Here is an 8,300-nt window from a genome sequence, read left to right as displayed (position 1 = left end):
GGTTGACAAAGTGAGGGTGAGTCTGTTGGCCCTTCGTTTTGAAAAAAGCCCTAAGAGGAATTTGAGGGGGGAAGAATCGGGCTCGGCCTCAAGGCCCCAGAAGAGGTTAAGGGAGAATCTCAACCTCAAGGAGGTTGGCGGCCTAAGGTCGCGATTGACCGAGATCGCTGCCCAACTAGTGAGGTAGAGGGTGAAGGCAAAGAAGGTGAAGGACAAGAAGGACCAAGGGCCCAGTAGGTCGACTTGGCAAGTCCGGGTTGACTGGCTAAAGAGCAGCAGCCGGCCATCCTAGCTGGTTAAGTGGATGAGGTAATTGTCATCGACGACGCTTCCCCTCTAGGCCAGAGGGGGTGACCCATATAGTCGCGGTGGCCGAAGTTGGGGCTCTTGCTGAGGAGGTAGTCGAGCTGAACTCTAGGCCTGAGCCATCCTGCAAGCCAGGCAAGGAGACTACTAGGACTTCGGGAGGTGCTGCGAAGCAAGCAGCGCCCCCTCCAGAATCTGTGGGCTTTCCGCCATTGGATTGGGGAGCTTGACCACCAATTCTGGGAGAAGTCCAAGGGCATGCTGATTGTAGTGTCGCCATTCCCCTGCTCGCCCAGGACGGAGGTCCCAGAGGGCGACAAGTTTGTCGTAGAGAAGCCTCTCGACAGAGATAGCTCGGTCTTGGTGTCGACGACTGCCCAAGTCCAAGTTGTCCAACAGTTCGCTCTCCCGAAGGACGATGCATTTTTGCGGGAGCTGCCAAGCGTCGGTTTGCACATAGCCCTCAAGAGTTACTTGATTTAGGGGACATTGGTGGAGTCGAAGCTGTTCTGCCAGCTTTCCCACATGTAAGACTTGGACAATGAGAAGTCGGCCAAGGAGGAAGAGGAGAAGAGGGTCGCCACCTTTGAGGCTAAGCTGAACAATAATGTAACTAGCTAGTGTCGGGAGCTAGATGCGAAAGAAAAACTCCTCAGGAGGTTCAGATCTCACGGTGCTAAGTAGGCGGCTTCTATCGAGAAGCTCCAAGGCTAGGTGGCCCAGCTGAAGGGGGAGGTTGGCCACCTTCAGTAAGAAATCTCTGAGCGGGACAGCCGCCTAACTTCTCTAGAGGGGGAGGTCGAGTCTGAGAGGTGCCTCAAGGTGACGGCCGAGGAGGATGCTCGATCAAGTCGTCTCTCGGCCGAGAACTGAAGCAAGACCTCGATGTGGAGCGCTCATCCCTCCAGACGTCTGTCATGGCCATCAAGGACCTGGAGGATCAGCTTGCTCACTTGGACTCAAAGGAGTATAGGGTGAAAGTGGTCGATTACTGGTGTCAGGGCCTCTTGGGTAAAACTGAGGTAGCCTTGGTTTACAAGACTGGTGTCGACTACCTGGCCTTAGTGCTCCCTCCTGCCTCTCACCCCGCGCCTGACCACCTCTATCCTCCCTGAGTCTCTTGCTTTCTCGACCTCCTAAAGGAGATTGAGGTGAGTAGAGTGGGATTGGAATAGGTGTTTGACGACGGCGACGACGAGTCGGGGGATGACCTTGGAGAAGACCCTCCTGCTTCCTCTTCTGCTACACCCCTGCAACTCCTACAGAGGACCTCCCAATGCCTACTCTCGGAGCTGGTCGAGAGACTGAGGGCTTGTATTTTTTGTTCTTTTCTCTTTTTGTAAATATCACCATGCCTTGTTGTAAACATTGACATGGATAATGTAATAAAATTTGTTTGAATATTGGAATAAAGATTTAAACTTTACCCTTACTCTGGAACTTAACTTTACCTATTTTTGCTCTGTTTGCTTGTATCTTTGTTCTGATTGATAAAAAAGTACTGATTGTTGTGAGTCGGTCGTGTTGTGATGACCCGAGTGTTGAGGGGTCGGGACGACTGACTCGTTTTACGCCTTTTATTGGCGAGATGTCTGAGTCTTTTTGTTGAAGACCTACAAGTTGAAGTGCCTAGGACTTAATGAAGACGCGTAGGTCTTTTCAACAAATAACAACCTGGAGATTGGGTACCTAGGTCTTAATGAGGACGCCTAGGTCTTTTCGGCAAAATGACAACCCGAAGGTTGGGTACTTAGGTCTTAATGTGGACGTCTAGATCTTTTTGGCAAAATGACAACCTGGAGGTTTGGTGCCTAGGTTTTAATGTGGACGCCTAGATCTTTTCGGTAAAAATAACAACCCGGAGGTTGGGTGCCTAGGTCTTAATGAGGACGCCTAGCTCTTTTCGGTAAAAATGACAACACAGATGTTAGGTGCCTATGTCTTAATGTGAACGCCTAGTTCTTTTCAGCAAAATGATAACTCGGAGGTTGGGTGCCTATGTTTTAATGAGGACGCCTAGGTCTTTTTGAAAAAATAACAATCCGGAGGTTGGGTGCCTAGGTTTTAATGTGGACACCTACGTCTTTTCCGCAAAATGACTACCCGGAGGTTGGGTGCCTAGGTCTTAATGTGGACGCCTATATCTTATCGCCCCACTAAGGATTAAACTATAAATATAGGAGCCGACTAAATAGCAAGTGTGCCTTGGGTTTACCCTGAGAAGGCACCAAGGGCTTAGGGTTCCTACATGGATTTAGCACTACGAGAGTACGAAATAAAGATTCAGTTTCAAAAAGGATTTCATATATAATAAATAAAATTTTGTACAGAATTAATGCAAACTGATCATGTTGATGACCCCCTTATGGCTGGGCTCTGGGGGGTGGCTATTCTGGTGTGGGTGAGGACGAGGCGACTGCTAGCAAGATCTCCTATCGGCCTCGGCAGGGGTAGCTTCTCTTTGGTCTCTCTGAGAGACGAGCTTCTTCAAGTACCCTCTCTCGATCAGGTCCTCAATGTCCCTCTTCAGAATGTGTCGGTCATTAGTGAGGTGTATGTGATCCATGTGGTAGCGGTAATACTTCCTGATGTTTCAGCTCCGAGGATCCGACCTCATCTTGTGAGAAGGCTCTTTGGATCTCCTATCGGCCTCGGTTAGGGCAGCTTCTCTTTGGTCTCTCTGAGAGATGAGCTTCTGCAAGTACCCTCTCTCGATCAGGTCCTCAATGTCCCTCTTTAGGATGCATCAGTCGTTAGTGAGGTGTCTGTAATCCTTGTGGTAGTGGCAATACTGCCTGATGTTTTGGCTCCGAGGATCCGACCTCATCTTGGGAGCAGGCTCTTTGAGATGCCCCTCCTTCTGGACTCTGGTGAGAGCTTCTGCGAGGAAGTTGTTGAGAACTGTGAGAGTGGGCCTTGGATGATGGTCCCTCTATCGGTCCCTCCTGTCAGACCGATTAGTGCGGGAGTCGACTCTCGGGGGGTCTCTCGGCCACTCCTGCCTCGAGGGGGGCCTCTAGCTGACTTTGATGCCAGCACCACTGTAGGTGCTACTACTGGTGTCGAAGTCATGGCTATGGAGTTCTCTGTGGCCCTAGCTGCCACCTTATAAGCTCAAGCGTCCTCCATGTCCATTTACCCATGAGCTTTGGCCATTACCTGCTCATAATTGATGACCGGCTTCTTGGTGAGCGAGTCAGCCAACTCATTGCACTACAAGCCAGCTACAAGAGCGAACATAGCGACCGCACTCCCTGGAACGTTGACCTCCAGCCTCTTTGCGTAAAACCTCTTGAAGTAGAATCAAAGGCTCTCTCTGGGACCTTGCCTTATCTGGATCAACACATGAGAGGGCAGCTTCTGCTTGGTGTCAGCTAGGAAGTGGTGGATGAACTTTCGGCTGAGTTTCTGGAAGCTACTGATGGACTTCTTCTCAAGGGTGCTCCACCAGAGCTTGGCACTCCCTGAAAGAGTGATGGGGAAGCATCGACAGATGACTGCTTCTGATGCTTGGAGCATGCTCATCATATCATAGTAGTTCTGAACAAGCTCGGAAAGGTCTCCCTCGCCCTTATACTTCTCCATGTGAGGTATCTAGAACTTCTCACATTGAGCATTCATGAGCTCATCTGAAAGGGGGGTGTTCCCCCTGATGGCTTCTGTGGCCGTTCTGTACACTCAATCGTATCCAAAGGCCCCCACGGTAGCAGAGGGGACAGGAGAGGCACAATGATGAGGGAGAGTCTTAGAGGTTTCTCCCCTAGTATGGTCCTCAGGGTGACCAGGGCCGGGACTTTTGCTGGTGACTTCAGGATGAGGGAGCAGTCATCGGCGAGGTTCCTCAGGGCGAGTCTACCGATGAGGTGGCAGGGTCACATACTCGACCTAATCCCTCAGCTGTTTGGTAGCAGCATGAGGAGTCCGAGGAAGAACTACTTGTTGTGCTCTATAAGGAGGGTGAGTCTCCGACCGCAGGTCTTCAGAAGGTGGGGGGGATAGCTGAAGTAGCTTGCTGTGGTAGTGGAAGTCGGTTGAGGAGCTCGCTGGTGAAGGCTGCGAATTGCTGTTGGAGAGATTGAGAAATCTTCTAAGCTATTTCTTCAATCTAAGCTTGAGTAACATAACTCTAGTGTGGTCCTACAGAGTGAGACTGATCAGCCTTATGCTCAGAACTAGACATGTTTTCTCGATAAAGAAAGAAGGCCCCATGGTGAATGTCAAACTGTTGACGTTAAGTAACCAAATAGTCAAATATGTGAGTGTGAGATTGACTTGGGGCCGCTCACTTCTCTGAATATCTGGTTTCGAGTTTAGTAGCTTCGGCCTGTACAAATAGCAACTCGTGAGAGGACGGGGCTTAGTTCTCTCATTGTACCTCAGACAATCAAGTCAGCTTGTGAACTTGAGTGGGAAAATGAAGAACTATGTGAGTTCTTTAGTGCATGCAGTGTAATCTATAGATATTGCTAGGAAAAGAATCCTTGGAAAAATATCAAATCAATCCACCTCCTTTCAGTAAAGAATAGTACCTCTATTTGTAGTGTTGTTGAACATAGGATGGCGGTAAGAAGGTATGGGTTGGCGGCTGTGTCAATACCTACTTTACACATGTCGGTCAATGAGTGGAGGTGAGATCACCTCAACATTAAATAAGAAGTTATTGGAGGCAGGACGGTGCTGACGTGGTCTGATGAGTCATGAAGACTATCGGGGCTAGAGGTATGATATGCCTGCTAAGCATTAAATATGACGCCGACGTGCTATTAGCGGGAGATGCTAGAAGCCGAAGTCGTCCTTTAGCTTGAACGAGAAGTAACGCCTTTCGAGTCGACCTCGCGAGGCGTCGAGTAACTGGTCGAGTGGGCTTGTTGCGAGTCACCTTCGACAAGAGAAGTACCGCCATTTGAGTCGACCTAAGGAGATGTCGAATTGATGGGTCGGCTACGTCGGGATCCTTAGTTGTTTTGGCTGTCAATCCGACTTGAGCGGTACATGTAGGGGGACATTTGTCCGTTGTTGGCAAAGGGCTGTATTTTGACGACTGAAAACACCATAACAATATATTATTCTACTAAAGCTGAAGGGGTATTTTGGTCCATAAGAGCTGTTATCCAAGTTAATGTGCTTTAAAAATAAATTATTTACAAGTTAGGGTTTATATAAATAAGATTGTATTTTTCTATAAATATTAGTTAGGATGTTATTTAATGTTATTTCTTCTTTAGTTAGGTTTTTATTTATCTTCTTTGTTTTACTATAAATAAGATTGAGTTTTTTTTTTTTTTTTTTTTTGGAAGGAGGAGAGAATAATGTTTGTGAGAAATCTGCATGTGAATTGCAGCTAGTATTAGGAATATGAGGTGTTGACATGTGAAGTACCCGAATGCGAGGCTTATATTTCTATATTTTTCTATTATTAAATGAAGAGTGTAATTTTATTATTCATATTTTTATTTATTTGATCTAAATAAGTTCTATCAAGGATATCCATCTTATCATTTCCCATCATTTGGTATCAGATTTGATTTACTTCCCAGGTTTAGTTTTTTTTTCTATAAATAAATTTGTAAATCTCCATAAGGAATTGGACTATGATTAATGAAAAAAATAGGTGTGAAATCTTTGTCCGCATGTGAAGTGCTAAAATTATGACATGTGAAGTGTCAGGGTGTTATGTCCTTGGTTGTTATGCTCTTCTTTTATTCTAGCCGTCCAATTACAATATTATTCAACTAAAGTTCACTTCTCAAACATTTTAGCCATTTATCCTCTTAACAAAAGATCATCATCATTCAAAAATATCAAATAAAAACCTAAAACCACAAAAGGCAGACTACTATTGATGAGTGAACTGTAACCCAGTGCACTATTTGACTTAGTAGCATTCTTGTTGTTTGTGATATATTACAACACCACTCCGCCAAGTCATTGCCAATTTCTCGCCTCCAGATCGAAGCTCTCACGTTACTCCTCATCATTTTCTATTAGAGCCCAAGAGAGCCATTGTTGCAGCTTTTAACATTGACAATGCAGCAATTCAAAGTCCATCAATGCTATGCAATTTTAAACTTGAGGACGAGCTTCTTCAAAAGAGGAGATTTGATACAGGATAGATCTAGATCTAAATTTAACATAAGATTTGATGTAGGACAGATTTGCATATTCAGAATCTGAAATCTAAAAAAAAATATTTGATGAAGATTTTATTATAATTTTTCTTTTTCTTTTAGTTGATATTTTTAGTTAAGATTGAGTTTAACTTTTGGTTAGGATTAATTTGTTATTTTGTTAGGATGTTTTATTTGATATTATCTATTAGTTAGAATTAGGATTTTGTTTTAGTGCTATAAATAATGATGTATCTCTTCATTTGAAGAGGGAGGAGAGAAGAATGTTCATAAGAAATTTGCATGTAAATTGTCGCTATTGTTAGGCATGAGAATTACCGACATGTGAAGTCCCCCGGGTGTAAAGCCCTAACATTTATATCTTTTTTTTAACTAAAGAGTGCAATTTCTACATTTGTTATTTTATTTATTTTTTATCCAAATAATAATCCTTAGCAAATCACTATGCTTATGTTTCTTTCCATTGATCATAGTCTAATTCCTCAATGAGGATTAAAAATTTATTTAAAGAGAAAAGCTAAATCTAAAAAGACAATCAAATCCTAATAAAAAGTAAGCGAAGATAAAATCTCTAACAAAATAAATTTCAAAAATCCTGACAATCTAAAATCTAATCATTAGGAGATCTTTACCTAAAATTGGAGATTACATAAAATATTACTAAAATAACAAAAATACTAGTAAATCATAGTCTGATTCCTCAACCTCGAGTTTTACATTGGGAGAGTGTAACATGTCATTTATTTGGTGGCAAGTCTTTTTTCGAGGGCTGCAAGAGTTTCAATAGAAGTTTTAGACCTCGATATTGAGTTAGTGGTAGAGGATTTGGGAGAACAAACTCAACAATCAAATAAACCTGGACCGGGAGTTTGCACTGCATATCGATCTTACATTCGGCTTCTAGGCTTCACTCCATTTCAGGTTGTAGAGTTAATTCAAGTTTTGGATTTGAATCAACATCTGAAATCAACTTTCAGTTACAGCTTAAGTTTTGTTTCTCGTTCAAGTTCGAGTTCAGCTTGAACTCCATTTTCTGATGTGGTTAAGCTTTTGGCTCGAGCTCAAATTGCACCTCTCGTTCCGGGTTAGGTTCTGATCAGTACTTTTGCTCTTGCTCTGCTTTTTCTTCTAGCTCAAGCTTTAGCTCCGAGTCGATCTTTTGATTTGGTTCTTGTTTTAGTTCAGGCTCCAATTATGGCTTAGTCTCTAATTTTTGTTCTGGTTCTAGATTTCGATTTTATTCAAGGTCTGACTTTAGGTCTACATCTAGCAAGAGTTGAGGCATTCGTATGGACTTTGCTTCAAGGTTTGAAGCGGAACAATATCTTCTACACGGTTGAGATGAGTACCTCCTTTTCAAAAAATCGTTCATACATGCCCACTAACAGATTCCCGAATGCTAACCTAATTAATTTATGGACCACCATTTTTTATCTTCTTCCTAAGCCTTCATTTGACATATAAATGCTTCATTTGACATATAAATGCATTTTCAGATCTGACATACAGTAGACAGAAAATATATCTTCTATATTAAAATCTCGGACTTTGAAATCATAGGGCTCTTCATATCCATGAAATTTAGCTAATGTGCCAAATTTTAATGGATTGAAATCATACCCTTGTGTGAAGGAGGTAGCGGTATTTTACCCTTGATAATTGTGGATCTTTGAGCTCTGATACCAAATAATGAGGAATCACAAGATGAAGTTTTTTTTATAAAACTTATTTAGATCAAATAAACGAAAATACAAATAATAGAATTGCACTCTTCATTTAAGAATAGGAAAAAAAATACCAATATGGGCAGGGCACCTCATTAATACTAGCTGTAATTTACATGCAAATTTCTTACAAACATTCTTC

Source organism: Asparagus officinalis, chromosome 3 (genome assembly GCF_001876935.1).
Source record: "Asparagus officinalis chromosome 3, Aspof.V1, whole genome shotgun sequence".
Classification (NCBI taxonomy): Eukaryota; Viridiplantae; Streptophyta; class Magnoliopsida; order Asparagales; family Asparagaceae; genus Asparagus; species Asparagus officinalis.
Note: the sequence above shows the minus strand (reverse complement) of the source record.